The following is a 15,903-nucleotide window of genomic DNA, read 5'->3' on the forward strand; positions in this document are numbered from 1 at the left end:
TCAGATAAAGGGCTAGTATCCAAAGTATGTAAAGAACTTATACAAGTCAACACCCAGAAACCAAATATTCCAATGAAAAAATGGGCAGAAGATACAGACATTTTTCCCAAGAAGACATACAGATGACCAATAGACACATGAAAAAATACTAAAAATCACTGATTATCAGGGAAATGCAAATCAAAACTACAATGAGCTATCACCTCACACCTGTCAGAATGACTAAAATCAACAACACAAGAAACAACAGGTGTTGGTGAGGATGTGGGAGATAGGGGAACCCTCTTGTACTGTTGGTAAGAATGGAAACTGGCACAGCCACTGTTAAAAACAGTATGGAGTTTCCTCAAAAAGTTAAAAATAGAACTACCCTACCATCCAGCAATGGCACTACTAGGTATTTACCCAAAGAATACAAAAATACGAATTCAAAGGGATACGTGTCCCCCTGTATTTATTGTAGCATTACTTACAATGGCCAAGATACGGAAGCAGCCCACGTATCTATCAACTAATGAATGGATAAGGAAGATGTGGTACATTTATACAATGGAATATTATTCAACCATAAAAAAGAATGAAATCTTGCCATTTACAACAACATGGATGGGAGCTAGAGAATATTATGCTAAGCGAAATAAGTCACTCAGAATAAGCAAATACCATATGATGTCACTCACATGTGGAATTTAATAAATGAAAAAAATGAGCAAAGGGGAAAAAGAGAAAGGAAGAGGCAAACCAAGAAACAGACTCTTAACCATAGAACAAACTGATGGTTACCAGAGGGGAAGTGAGTAGGTGAATGGGGGAAACAGGTGTCGGGGATTAAGGAGTGTACCTGTTGTGATGTTGCCATGGAAGTGTTGAATCACTATATTGTACATCTGAAATGAATATTACACTATATGTTAATTAATTGGATTTAAATAAAAACTTAAAGAATAAATTTAGAAAAGTATTCAGGGAATATATCACAGAAGACCTCATAATGATGACTTTTTTCCATTAGACACTAGAAAAATATTCAAGGGTTTCAAGCTGGATTGTTATAGGATTAGTTGTTTGGGTTTTTTTAAATTATTCTGGAAGTATGGATCTGCATTATAATAAGATAGTGTACTTCAATTGTCTCTACATTTGTGTTATAATTATCTATGTATATGTCTGTATCATCAGCTACAATCCAGATTGTTGAGGGAAGAAATTAACATATTTATTTTAGCAATTAAAATACCTGCCATGATGTCAGGTATTTCTAGTAAGTACTTATAGTAAGTACTCCTACACTATTATAGATTATTTCTTGAATGTATCCATCATATCCAAAACTACAAATATGTCTATGTAATCCTCAAATAGTTTTAAAAGATGCTAAGATTAAAACTCTAGGTTTTTTTTCCTTTTATATAGTAGGAATTAGTATGCAAATTTCTTTTTCTGCGTTAAATATGTTATCCTTTTTTCAGCAGCTGTAGAGTGAGTTTTTAAACTTGAGGTACAAAAAAAGAGATCACAATCTAAGTTTACTATTCATAGGGGGTGGGTCTTCCTCCTAACACTATTCTTCGCGTTCCACATCACAGGGGCAGCAAAATGTGTTAATTTCTTTTGCCTAGATATTAGGAACTTAAAGACTCCTTTTGACCAAAAAAAAAAATATATATATATATACAATTTAGGGTAAGCGAGACCAAGAGAGGCCAAGAAGGTCAGAAAAAACAGAACCAGGATGTGCCTTCTAAAATCATTATCCTTTCAGCCAAGCAGTAGACAACAGAGTATAACTGAGCAGAGATATTCAACATGTCTTTTTTGGCCATCTAAAAGATATCATTCACATGAGCAACATGCTACCTCAAGTAATGGCTACTTATTCTCCCAGTTTTTACAGAAAATTCTGTGTTAACTGAAATGACACCCTCCCTTTTTTCCCAGTGAGCCTTAGCACCACAGGAAGACTGACAAACCTCAGCCCTTAATTAGCCACATAAGCAAAAAGTAGCTACACAGAACAACATAAGGAAAATACCTGGTTAGCTTACAACAGCAGAAAAATGGAGCCTCAAAGAATTCAATTCAGAGATGCCAGGTGAGTTGATTTAAAAAAAAAAGAAATAGGGGTTTTCATGGCTAAATAGAGATAAATTATCTCTCAACAGCAGGTGGTGCAATGCACAAAACATACAAAATGTAATTGTTTCTAAAGTATGTTTCTTATCCTTTAATTATAATGTGTTAGAATTACTTAAAATCATGTTTATAAAATGTATAAAGAACAATTCATGATACTTGCCCTAAGAAAAGTTTTAGTCCGAAAGTCGGGTCAGATACACAAACCTTAATCATTAATGTGATAATTTAAGATGTGGTAATGGAGTTATATCCAGGACTCACTGAAGGTTGTAGAGGGAGTTTATTATCTAAATACCTCTAGGCAGGAAGGATAGTAGGGAGGGCGTCAGAGAAAAAGGAGTGTGTTTGTTGTTTGATGGATGAATAATGATGTTCAAGTGATCAAGGGGAGAGAGTACTTCAGAGCAAACTGCATTAAAGCCTAAGAGTATATAAACCTTGAGAAGCATCTGGGGAACTCCAAGCAGATTCATCTGGCTAAGCTACAAGGTATTATCATAAAGGGAAGAACATGAACTTTGACGTCAAACAAGCTCATATCTCTGACCCACCACTAAGTAGTTGAGTGATTTTGAACATACTAAATAACTTATCTGAGTCTCATTTGTCAGAAAGAATAATATTTACTTTACAGGGATTCTGTGAATAGTAAACAAAACAGGCATCTAAAATACCCTTCTAGTGTCTGGGTAATAGGATCCCCCTCCTCAACATCACCTTCAGAAGGAGCAATAGGGTCCTGGAAGCCTTAAACTGACTGTATATGCTTCAACAGCACAGAAATACAATTATAAGAGAATATTATGAAAAACTCTACGCCAACAAATTGGACAACGTGGAAGAAATGGATAAATTCCTAGAAATGTATAAACTACCAAAACTGTAACAGGAAGAAATAGAAAACTTGAACAGACCAAAAACCAGCAAAGAAATTGAATCAGTAATCATAAAACTCCCAACAAACAAAAGTCCAAAACCAGATGCTTCACAGACGAATTCTACCAAACGTTTAAAGAAGAGTTAATACGTATTCTTCTCAAACTATTCCAAAAAAATTGAAATGGAAGGAAAACCTACAAATTCATTCTATGAGGCCAGCATTACCTTGATACCAAAACCAGGCAGAGAGTCCAGTAAAAAAGAGAACTACAGGCCAATATCCCTGATGAACATGGATGCAAAACTTCTCAATAAAATACTAGCAAACTGAATCCAACAGTACATTAAAAGAATCATTCACCACGATCAAGTGGGATTCATTCCTAGGCTGCAAAGTGTGGTCCAATATTCTCAAATCAATCAATGTGATATAACACATTAATAAAAGAAAGGATAAGAACCATATGATCCTTTCAAGAGATGCTGACTGTACATGTAGATATATTTTAAGACTGAGCACAGAGGAAAATGAAGCCGGTTTCCTGTTTTAGGAAAATCACTGTGATGGCATCATGGAGGATGGGAAGAGCTATGCCTGGAAACAAGGAAAACAGCAAGAAGACAGTGGCACGAGCCCGGGAAGCATGAGTCCAGAACTGAGACACCAAATGTTGAGATGGAGAGAGGGGTTGTTACCATGTTTACTTCTCCCCTCTTTTCTTTTTCCATGCACGCAAAGCCTCAGCAGTTTGAAAGGCTTCAAATACAAAGTCTCCATCGCGGTTGCTGTGGTTACAATGGGAAAGGAAAAAAAAAAAACCAAAAATCCAAAACACTGTGCATCTTTTCTTCTTGCCACATTCTTAAAACAGTACTTTTATCACACTGTATTTCAGAATATTGTGTTATAGCTAATCTTTGGCCAAGAAAGTTTTCTGTTCTGGCTTTCAAAGTAAATATAAGAGAAAGCCTGTCACTCAGAACTTACCCATTGACTCATCCAAGGTATTTAAGATTCTGTACATAATGCCTGAAAAAAAGGTGTAGAGTCATGTAGCAGTGGATAAGAAGCAGTCAATAAAAATATGAATTTGGCTGCTGGGCACTGCCATTCTCGCTCAGAGCCCTATAACTACATAAATTCTCTATCATTACCAGTGCTATTTCTTGTCAAGGAGGGTTAGTTTTCACCAACTAAGCCGTATAAGATAGACTCTGCGGGAAAATTATCCCTATCTTCCTCTAAAGCTGCTATAAGCTTTAGTTTGATTCTTCTGATTACTGTTTGAAGTTCATAGCGGTTTTTGCTAACATATTCCTACTCAATGAGACACAAGAGCTAAAATCAACACCTACCCACATTGTCATATGACATTGACCTGGCCTGTTTTTTTATGGTCTTTGCTCTCAAAATGCTTATATCCTTATAACAGGGCAGACTGCTAATAACTAAGTGCAAATCTAGTATACAAGATATAGAATATGTATATTGTATATAATAATTGAACGTATATGTAGTAGACAAGGGTAGTTATGTCCCTGCTACCTGGGTACTCTCCAAAGCAATGTATATACATTCCAGAGCTGATTGTTCACCTCAGATGGCTGCTTAGTTATTTTCATAGTGTTTCCTGTAATACTAGGAAAAACATAATAAGCTCTGTTTTTATGGTGCTTTCTATTTCACAAAGTTCTTTCTTGTTCATTCATTCATTGCATGAATAAATATTTATTAGCCCTTTATTATACAACATACGGTGTTCTTGGGATATGGCAATGAACAACGGCAGACTAGGATCCTATCCCGTTGGAGCCTATATTCTCATTTTTCTTGGGGAAATAAATGATGCAACGTATAAGATGGTGATGAACGCAACCAAAAAAAAAAAAAATCAAGTAGAGGAAGGAGATAAGAAGTGCGCTGAGATTTGCATTTTAAAGAGTGAGGTCAGGGAAAAAGATGTAAAGGAGAAAAAGGAGCAAGTTATGCTGACATCCAAAGAAAAAGTATTCTAGGAAATGGAAACAAGATTACAAGGTCTCAGGGAGCAACAGGCTTTAGATATTCTCTAAACTTGGAGACAAGTGAGGAAAAAGGAAGAGTAATTGCAAAGAAAGCCTAGGGATGCCTGGATGGCTCAGTCGGTTGAGCATCAGACTCGATTTCAGCTCAGGTCATGATCTCAGGGAGAGGGACCCTGAATCGGGCTCTGCACTCAGTGGGGGAGTCTGCTTGAAATTCTCTCTCTCCCTCTTCCCCTGCCCCTCGCCCTGCTCTCTCTCTCTCAAATAAATAAATAAAATCTTTTTTAAAACAGAAGTCTAAAAAATTAATGACAGACCAGATTATGTAGGACTTGAAGACCATTTTAGGGACTTTACTTTTTACTTTGAGTGATAGGGAGTCATGGGAGGGAGCACAGCAGATCAAAAACACAATCTGACTTACAGTTTTATAAAGCTGACCGTATTTCTGGATTGAAGGAAGCAGAGGAGAACAAGAGTAGGAACAGAGACCACTCAGGAGAGGAAATCCAGGAGAGAAAAATGGTGGCCTGGACTGGAATAACAGCAGCAGAAGTGATGATATGCCTATTTTGGCTATTTTTAAAGTGGGAGTTGAAAGGATTTCCAATTAATTGGATGTATCAATGATGACTTCAAGGTTTGGGGCCTGAATGACTGGATGGATGCTGTGGCCATTAACTGAGATGAGGAATACTCTGGATGAAGGAGTTGTGCAAGGGGAGATTAGGAGCTCAATTTTGGCCTGGTGAATTTTAAGACATGTATTAAATACCCAGCCAGAGATGTCCAGAAGGCAGTTGCATATATATGAATCTAGAGAGTTCAGGAGAGAGTACAGACTAGAAAGAAAAAACTTGGGAATCATCAGCATATAAACTGTATTTAAAACCATGTCACTGGGTGTGGACACCAAGAGGTTAGGTGGATGGAGCAGAGGCCCAAAAGCTGAGCTTGGAGGCACTCCAAAATTCAGGAATTGAGATGAGAAGGAACAGCACAAGATATTAAGAAGCAGCCTATAACATGGGAAAGAAGGCATGAGAACTTGGTGTGTTTCCAGGAGAAAAAGAAATCAACCGTGACAAGACAAAGATTGAGCATTGACTTTTGGATTTAGCAATGTGGGTATCACTGCAGATATGACAAGAGTGGTTTCTGTGGAGGGAATGCAAACCTTAGTGTAGTGAGTTAAAAAAAAAAGGAGAGTAATAGCGTATTTTAACTATATCTCCTTCAAGGGGTGTGGCTCTAAAGGGGAGCAGAGAAAGAGGGAAGTTGTAGACATGAAAATGGAGTAGAGAAAGGGCTTAGTTAAAATGGAAAAAATAACATGTTTATGTGCAGATACATTATCTTGTTAAGTAATCCTAACAACCATGTGGGGTAGATAGTATTTGCTCCTATTTCACAGAGAAGACAGTGAGAGAAAGAGAGAGTGAGTGACTGAATCAGGTTATGAACTTGCCCAAGGGACCCTTACTTATCTAATCATAAGCTCACCATTTATATTATTACTGATGTATATATTTCGTTTTTAGAACTGACTTGTATATCCATAGTTCTCTTTTAATACAGTACCAGGCACAAAACATTGCTTGTATTTATTGCTCATGATAGTTACTGTTTGTGACTCTGAAATAGAAAAAAATAATAATTATATCAATTTAGAGAAACAATTGCTTGCTACTTTATAGAAACAGAAGCAGCAAACAAAGGGGAGACTAGTTCTGTCATATCTCGCATAGCAAGGTGATACATTGTAAACTAAACATTTTAATGTTCTTTTACTTAAATCTTTTATTTTACTTTAATGAGTTATATCCTTTTTAGGAATTAATATGAGCACATGCTATTTAGAAATACTAAAGTTCATATTCTTTTACAAAATGGAACAATAAAATTTTAGTTATGAAGATACAAATCTTTGTATGCTATAAATGTCCCATAATTTTGTCTATTCTTACTTATAAGAGAAATTATTCTTCATATTTTGCTTTCCTTGGTACAAATTAGCCAGCACATATTTATTTTGGTGTGATGATACCTATAGGTCTTAAATAAGTATGCAGAGAAAGAAAAATAATACTATAGCTAGAATATATTTTTGTTCTCACTACAGATTTCTAAAGCTTTATTTGCCCCTTTAAAAGCTAAATATATTGTTATGGTATTTATCTGAAAACTAATTAATTCATTTTTTTTCCCTCCAACATCATCGAATTAGACTACCCTGCTGGTGGGGAGTGTGGAATACCAAAAGAAAATCATTTTGAGATGGTTTAAATTCATACTTGTGAAAATTAATGACTGTGAAAGGAGAAAAACATGCTTCCAGCAAAGAAGTGAACACAGAGATAATTAGAGTACATTCAGTAATATAAAACTAATATTTTATGACTCATATTCGTGTTCTTCCATTTGATGATCATTTCAAAGCTTGGTAAAGGATATGTTACCAATTAGTTTCTTTGAAAAGTACATCCAACTGAAAAGAAACTATCAAACAACTGAAAAAAGTTATAGGAGACATAGAGAATGTTCAGGTAATAATGTGTATTCTTTTATGATATAAATAAAATTTCTTTTGATTGCAAAAATCACATGTCAAAATACAGTCAGTCCTGCGTTTATGTACTCTATGCATAACTAAAATGCTTAGAAAAAATAATTATTTCTCATTTCTCTCTTGATCATAAGAATGATGCATATATGAATATAAGAATATATTTAATTTTGTCTTCTTTTTAGCTTTTGACCGCTACCATATTTAAATCTCTTGATTTAAATAATACACATGAAATGATATAAAGGTAAAGCTAAATACTACCTCACACATACACTCATTTCTCTTCCCACGGAACTGTGAGACAACCACTGTTAAATATTTTCATGTGCTAATATTCTCACACTTTTTTTTTCTTTGGAGTCAGTAAATATAAACCTAACTCTTTCTTTTGTACCTCTGCTATCTCTAATGCACATATATATTTATACACATACATACAATGTTACATAAATGTGATCATATATACAATTTGGTGCTATTTTCTTTTATGTTGTTGTTCTTCCTTATTGCTTCTCTCCATTCCATGCCTCCAGATCTCCCCTTCACCACAATCCTAACCAGAAGCCATAGTTGATGTGTCTAAATCATCTGAGTGTAAAAATCTGTATTTTCCATATGCTTAGAACCATAGACACATAATGAACTTGCATAGGATATCTCACATTATTTCTAAGAGTATACTCAAAATAATGATCACACCCTTCTGTGTGTTTTCTTCTCTCAGCAATAGCTTATGAATGTTGTAAGTCACGCCAGGTCATCCGAGTCAGCTTCATTCTTTTAAAAGGCTATGTAATATTTTACATCATAAATACCCCATTATTTATTCAACCAAACTTGTATAATTCTACTTTTATAGCATAGTAGAAGTATGTTCATTTTTAAAAGATTTTGAGACACTGATTTAGTAAAGCATCTGCCCAGGTGCTCAGGTTTGAATACTTTTTTCCCTTGTCAAGGAGGACATTCAGTCACCAGGCCTGGACCCAGCCTTGGAGTGAAAGGAAAGAGACTGTATGAAATTGTAAAAGTAAATAAAACATTTTCAGATAAACCAGAATTGACTGCAATCAAACTTCATCTCCAAAATCTTATGACCCAATTCAAAATAAGACTGATGTAAAATGAAAAAAAAAAGTCAGCCTAGAATCCACTTGAAAAAATTCAAATAGCTATTTAGATTTTTTAGTCTCTCAGTTTCTCAGAAGGCACCAAAATATGCTTTTTGAAATTCCTCGTTTCCCCATTTTAAATTCTGTGCTCATTTGCACTTAACTTTTAAAATACTATCACATTAATCGAGGAAATTGAGCATGTAGATATATCTGAGTTCATTAAAATGAAGAGTTAATAAGATTCTAATCATTTTATTCATTGCTGAAGTAATAATTTTGATGTAAAATTATATAATCCAGTTTTGACAAAATTTCAAAGGAACTTGTTTGTGGTTTACCAAATTAAAAGTGTGTGTGTAGAGCATGAAAGAGAAGTTGTCATATTTTATAATTCTGTCCCTGCCATTTACCATCTGAATAAATTTAAGCAAAGCATTTTTCCTCCATCCAGAAGTTGAATAAACTCCACTCAGTTGTCAGAGTAAATGGGGTAATACATGTGGATCTGCTTCACATATCTACAGATAGTAAATAAAGAAGTGTTATAAAGTAATCATTTCAGAAAGGACATCAAAAACTATTAATCATTCATCCCTTCATTTAAAAAGTGCATCCTTACTATTTCTAGATACCATAAGTGGGACTAGAAGTAGGAAAGAGAGTGGAACAAACAATAATGAATAAAGCAAAGAGCCTCCCCTTCAAGGCCCTTTGCATCACATGTGTATATAAAATGTCATAGAAAATTTGACATGTTATCACGTCAATTTGCCAATTCAGCTTTACCTTATTCTGTATACTAGTCAGTCACCACATTCCTCTAGTGATAAGGGACTACAAGAGGCCACATCCAATGTAGTGTGTGTTTATGTATTATATACAGGAAGAGTGGTATTCAGTCAGAGGGAATAAAATAAAACTCTAAACACAAGGATAATTTACTTAAGTTCTTTGAGTCTCTTTCTTTAAACATAAAAATGGGGAAAATATCACCTTTCTTACAGTGATGTATGAAGAATAAAATTAAAAGACACAGTGCCTATCTATTGTTTATATTATGTATGTATGTATGTATGTATCTATCTATCTATCCATTCATCCATCCATCCATCCGTCCATCCAATCATCCATGCCATATAATGGAAAATGAATGCTAGGTCAGTCTTCTATTTCTAAATATCTCTTTAATTCTCACTGTATAATAAAGGATAGCATTTAATAAAATGAACATATAAAGGGGAGGCCTATGCTGGATTACATAATAGACAAACCAACCAGATATTTTAGTCACTAATAAAGGCACAAAATTTTTTTAATGTAATTATTTTTTTAAAAAGTGCCAAAGTTCTTTCTTGTTCATGCAAATGAGGCAGACTTTAGTTGGATTTTCTTACACATATTTTTATGATTTGGTATTGTTAGATGCTGTAATCTTTTCAGATTTTAGGGTGTCTAAGTGACTCAATCTGGTCCTGGGCAAAGAATGTTTATTTTATGCTATAGAAAAGAACTACATTCTACTCTAATCTCCAAATGCTAGGTAGATATATGAATGGAAATATTTTATAGGCTTGAATTTTGTTGAAAGCTTTAGTTTAAATGTTTAACCACTGCCTCCCTGGTCAGAGGAAAAGCCTTGCTTGGAAAATATTTGCTGATTTTTATTCCCACCATGGCTGATTTCAAGATGCCAATATGATGTCACTGAACACAGAGTTGGGTCAGGAATAGATACTAAGAGCCAGCTATCATGAATTGGTGCAAGCCAACTTCAACATAACAGTGGTTGGAATATACTACTTACGAAATTTCATACTTGGTAATCTGGTAGAGTTATCAAGGTTATCTGCTTCACTTTTTCAATCAAAGCTAAATCTCTTCTACAACATTTCCACCCACTGAAGTCAAGTTTATTTTTAAGCACTTTCAGGAACCGAGAGAATGGACCTCCCCAGGCAGCCATCTATTCACTTTCTGGACATAATTTACTAATAGATATTTCTTTCTTATAGAGAGCCAAATCTGCTTTGAAAAGCCTGGTACTAATGAGTCCTAATTTAAAAATATTAGTCCATGATTTTCAAAGAGATTTAACATATATAATCTCCTTTGTTCCTAAAGACCTTTTCAATGTTAAAAAAAAAGACATTTAAAGTTCTTCCATAATCGACCAAATATCCATTTGCCCCAAATTCCAAAGCAATCTACAAATGCTACCTCACATTTTAGTTCCTTATACAACAAAACTGTGGACTTTATAGTTTTTTCTCCTTCTTATTTCCCTAGGTTTTATCATTTTACACTTAAAGACTAAATTATTGCTATAGTTCATGTTTTTGATTGAATTTTAGTTTTAGGCACTGTGCATCCATTTTAGGCCTTCAAAGTGAGAGTAGCTTAAATTTGTTGTCACTTATACGCTATGATTATACAACATTATTACTTGATCTTTACATGACTTTGTGAAATATCCTGGTTTTACTCTTCTTTTTGTTGCTAGAGTTTATATAACTTATGTTGTCAACCACAGCATATACTTTATATGTCATAGATAATAACATTTGTTTTTATATGGTTGTTGTAAATTGGTTGATTGCCTTTGAAATTTTATTTATAATTTTATTTTAAAATTTATAATTTTAAATAACATTTTCTATTATAAAAGTAAAGCTGGATAAGAGGGAAATCTTGGGAAATGAAAAAAGGATGAAAGAAAGAAACACCTAGAGATACATTATTCTAAGATGATATTTTAGTGAATTTCCTTTTAATTATTTTATGTGCATATTTTAATCATAATTGTGATTATTCATATCAAAATTACACATATTTATTTTTAAGTGTCTATTTTCATAGATGTCTTCCTCAACTTGGGTTACTATAACAAGATACCATGGAATGGGTGGTTTTGACCACAGACATTTATTTCTCATAGTTCTGATAGGAAGATCAAAGTATCAGCAGTTTTGATTCCTGGCGAGGGCCCTTTTCCTGACTTACAAATGGCTGCCTTCTCACTGCTCTGCTGTTTCTCCCTCTTCTTATAAGGGCACTAATCTCATTGTGGGGCTCCACCCTCATAACCTCATCTAAATCTAATTACCTTCCAAAGGCCCAACCTCCTAACACCACCACATCAGAGGTGAGGGTGTCAACATATGAATTTTGTGGGGACACATTCAGTCCATAGGAATATTATAAAAGTAATACATGTTTCTTGTCTAAACTTTGGAAAATACACCCCACAAAGTTGAAATAAACAAAAATTATCCAGAATCCTTTGACTCTTTGCTAACCAGTGCTATCCTTATTTAGATTGTAAAACTAAGTTAGGAAAGACCCTCAAGCCCTATTTTATGTCAATAATCCTATGATTTAGCTCTTATTTTTGCTTCTTCATTTAGGTTCCTGAAATAATTCTAAAAGAACTCTTTACCAATAGTATATTTATGGCATATTTTTTGGCTTTCATTTGACCTTCACAGATGAGTGATTATTTGGATGGGAAAGAGTCTTAAGATTGCACTCCCCACCCCTAACCAAACACACACACACACACACACACACACACACACACACACACACACACACCTCACATACACACACCTCTGGACACTGAGGTTTTTAATCTTTATTATTACAAAGAAGGAATTTGAAAGCCTAATTTATGTTCCTTTAATGAGATAACTTTTCTGAAATATAGTTGACTGTATTTATCCTTAAGTGGCAAAATATTTTATAAAATGTTTCTTGGCATGCAACTCTAGAGCCTCCAAAAGGGAATTAAGCCCTGCCAATACCTTGAATTTAGCCTGGTGAGATCCATTTTGAAATTCTGACTTCCAAAACTGTAAGCAAATATATTTTGGTTGTTTCAAGCCATTAAGTTTACAGTAATGTTACAGAAGAAATAGGAAACTAATATATATGGGTACTCCTATAAGAACCCATAGTCTTGCTGAATTGAAGGTAGAAATATGAGTTAAAGGAAGACAGGCCATTAGAAATTTAAGAGGCCAAACACTAGGGGAAGGAGAGGTGCTCTACCCTGAGAGAGCTTGGAATTCTGCAGAGATTCCTCTTAATTAAGTCTTGTGATGAGTAATGAATGGTACATATCTGAAAGAAGTTACCTCTGTTCAGGAAAAGGACAACTAAAAAGCAATAAGTTGAACATTTTCTAGCACTCCCAATGGGGTTGGGAATAGTTTGCTTTTCCACCAGTCACAGTGGAAAGATGTACAACACATAGGACATCAGGGAGAGTCCTCAGGGAGTTATGAACTCAGAAGCCATTCTCTCGCCACACGGAATTAAACTGGGAGTCAAAAACTGAAAGAAATCTGTAAAATTTCCAAGTATCTGTAAACTAAATAAAAGACATAAATACAATATGGGTCAAAGAAAAAAATCATCAGGTAAATCAGGAGTTATTTTGAACTCGGTGATTTAGAACACAAATATCAAAATTCATTCATTTCAGCTAAAATAGTACTTAGTGAAAAACTTACCAATAAACACTTTTACGAGAAAATATGAAAGGCCTAAGATTCATAATCTAACTTTCCACATTTACAGTCTAAAAAAAGAAAAACAAATTAAAGCAAGAAGAACCAATAGAAAACACAAAACAACAAAAATAAATAAAACCAAAAGTTGTTTCTTTGAAAGAGCAATAAATGTTTTTAGCCATAAAATTAACATACATCTAATTACAATACAAAAATGAAAGGGGACAATCCCTACATATCCTGTAGACATTACAAAAAAAGAGATAATAGAAAAACATTGTTATCAACTTTTTGGTAATCAGATTGACAATTAAGTGAAAAGAATAAAATCTTTGAAAGACACAAACTATCAATGTTCATTCAAGAATATATAGATAACCTCTATGACACTGTATCTCTTAAATAAATTAGATTAATAATTAAAAACCTTCCCACAGTGAAAAAGCTCAGGCCTAGCTGCCTTCAGTGGTGACTTCTACAAAACATTAGAAAGAAATAAATACCAGTTCTACACAAACTCTTACAGAAAAGAAGAGGAGAGGATATTTTCCAACTCATTTTATGAGGTCAGCATTATCCTGGTACCAAAATCTGATAGATCTTCCAAGAAAAGAAAGCAAGAGGGGCGCCTGGGTGGCTCAGTCAGTTAAGTGTCTGCCTTTGGCTCAGGTCATGATGGCCAGGTCCTGGGATCAAGCCCTATGTTGGACTCCTGGCTCAGCAGGGAGTCTGCTTCTCCCTCTCCCTCTACTTCTCCACCTGCTTGTGCTCTCTCTCTCTCTCCCTCTCAAATGAATAAATAAAATCTTAAAAAAAAGAAAGAAAGAGACCTATATATCTGTCCTAAACATATATGCAAAGGTCTTAACAAATTATTAGCAAGCTGAATCCAGAAAAATATAAAAAGGATGATATATCCAAATAGGCTTATTACAGGAATTCAAAATATTGTTTAATATTAAAAATGTCAATCAGAATGATTTACTTTTTGTATATATTTTTATATAATTTACCATATAAGTATTCTAAAAAATAAAGTCTTAATCCCTTCTAAAAAAAGATCATATACTAAAAATCATTTGATAAAATTCAATTAACTGCTTATGATAAACTTCTCAGTAAGCCAGGAATACAAAAAATGTCTTCAGTTTGATAGAGGATATCCATGAAAACCTAGAGCTAACCTCATATTTAAATGTGAAATGCTGAGTGCTACGCTCCCAAGATCAAGAATAAGATAAGGAGTTTCTTCTCACTATTTCTATTCAGCATTGTTCCAAGGGTCCTAGTTAGTGAAATAAAACAAAACAAAACAAAAAAGAAATGAAAGGCATATAAATTGACACGGAAGAAGTAAAACTGCCTTAATTTGCAAACAATATTATCAAATTTGAAGAAAACCCTAGGATGTCTGTAAAAAAGTTACTAGAAACAATAAGTAAATGTGTGAGAACGTAGAATACATCAATATACAAAAATCAACTGTATTCCATGAACTAAAAACATTAAAAATGCCATTTATAATTTTTAATAAATAACAAGCAACAAATTCTAATAAATATGAAATGTCTAGCATGAATTAACGAAATGGCAAAAGTTATATTTTGAAATCTACAAAAGACTGGTCAGAGAAATTCAATAAAGGAAGACACACATCATGATTATGAATTAGAAGACAGTATATTTAAGATATGGGTTCTCCCCAAATTTATTTTATATATTAAATGAATACATTCATATATATATTCACATATACATGAATAAAAAAATGCCATCTCAATAGAAGCTCCAGGAGTCTTTTTCATAGAAATTGACAAGCCGATTCTAAATGCTATCTGAAAATTTAAAGGACCTAGAAGTGTCAAAACAATTTTAAAAGGCAGAGCAAAATTGGAGGACTTATGCTAACTGATTTCAAGACAACAAAAGACACAATATTCAAGACCATGTATTATTGAGATATAGAAAGGAATATAGGTCAGAGGAGAAAAGAGTGTTCAGAAAGAGACTTACACACATACTGCTTTATTTTATTTCCTGCTCAACAATCTTTTTTGTTTGTTTTAGTTTTTCTTTTGTGTTCTTGTGTGGGCCTGGGGGAAGTTAGAATGAGTGTTGAATTTCGCTAATTGTTTTGGGGGACATTTATCTTGATAACTATATAATCTTCCTCTGTCATTAATTTTGTACAGAAATACATCTGTGTGAGTAGGCTTCTGGTCTTATTCCATTCCAAACAGGTCTTGTCTCACAGGCTGACATCCACTGACGTATCATTTCTAGGACTATGAAGTTCTCCTAGAACTTGAGTCACTGACAGTTTTGAAGGCCAAGTTTCTTACAAGTATGGGTTGTGTCACTCAGAAGCATCAAGACAGCAAAACATTAAGAGCCTTGCCTCTAGTGTCAGTCAGCCCTGAGAGGTAGTCCCGTTTCTTCTGTTTACTGGCTTGTCCTTGGATGAGGTACTTACTTTTCCTAAGCCTCATCTGAAATCTGGGGATTCAAACCACAGATCTCACGAGTTTCTTTTTAAGAATTAAATGAGAAAAAGAGATCAGTCAGATAAAATACAAAGGAAGGTATATGGTAAATGCCAAATGAACAATAGTTAGGTTTATCATTTTGTTGTTTCTACAGCTGCTGCTGAAAAGCACCCGTCTACACC

This window comes from Callorhinus ursinus, unplaced genomic scaffold, assembly GCF_003265705.2.
Source record: "Callorhinus ursinus isolate GAN/ISIS: 27379988/994484 unplaced genomic scaffold, GSC_fseal_2.0 scaffold14, whole genome shotgun sequence".
Lineage (NCBI taxonomy): Eukaryota > Metazoa > Chordata > Mammalia > Carnivora > Otariidae > Callorhinus > Callorhinus ursinus.